At 39.8% G+C, this 664-nt stretch overlaps 1 protein-coding gene across 2 annotated transcripts in view; it reads right to left on the reverse strand.

The window, feature by feature from the left end:
• ATP9B (ATPase phospholipid transporting 9B (putative)) overlaps nt 1-664 on the reverse strand; it is a 138786-nt gene that overhangs the window by 29030 nt on the left and 109092 nt on the right. The gene's annotated exons all lie outside the window — the stretch shown is intronic.

The following is a 664-nucleotide window of genomic DNA, read 5'->3' on the forward strand; positions in this document are numbered from 1 at the left end:
AGTTAGCATAAATTTACTTAATTAAAGGAACGTTTGTGGAGAAAGATCAGGGTTAGTCATTCTGGAAGAAATCACTCGTTCCACCTGCAAGCTGATTTGCCAATAACTAAATACATGAACTTGAAGAGACAAAACCTTTCGTTCTATACAAAAAATTGAATTTGCAGTATGTAGATGGAGCTGACTCTCACAAACCAGTGCAAGAGTTTGCACCATGTATCAGAAAATCTAAAGAAAAAAAACCCTACAGGAAACCTTAAAAATTCATACAAATTTTACAATTTTTCCACACTTCATGTACCAAGGCAGACATTCTGGCAATTGGGCACATTCAGTGTCAGTGTTATCTAGATTAAGTCATTAAGACCTAACATCACTTCCAAATTTGACAGATTCAGCTTCCAAGCAGAATAAGGCAGAATGAACAAAACCAGTGTTTTCTGTGCTCACTTCACATTTGCAAGAAACTACAGAGTGTCAGCCAGACTGACACTGCATCCACCTCTGCCAACCAGTCACGTCCTCTGGCTTGGAAAACCTCTAATTCAGGAGTGGGGGTGTCAGCCTTGCCTGATGGGGTATGTGAGGCAGAAAGGGGTCACTACTGCCTAGCTTTCCAGGGTCAGCTCACAAAAGATTATTTTGATTATTTCTCTTCCTAAAA

The sequence above is a fragment of the Geospiza fortis genome, unplaced genomic scaffold, assembly GCF_000277835.1.
Source record: "Geospiza fortis unplaced genomic scaffold, GeoFor_1.0 scaffold104, whole genome shotgun sequence".
NCBI classification, from domain to species: Eukaryota; Metazoa; Chordata; class Aves; order Passeriformes; family Thraupidae; genus Geospiza; species Geospiza fortis.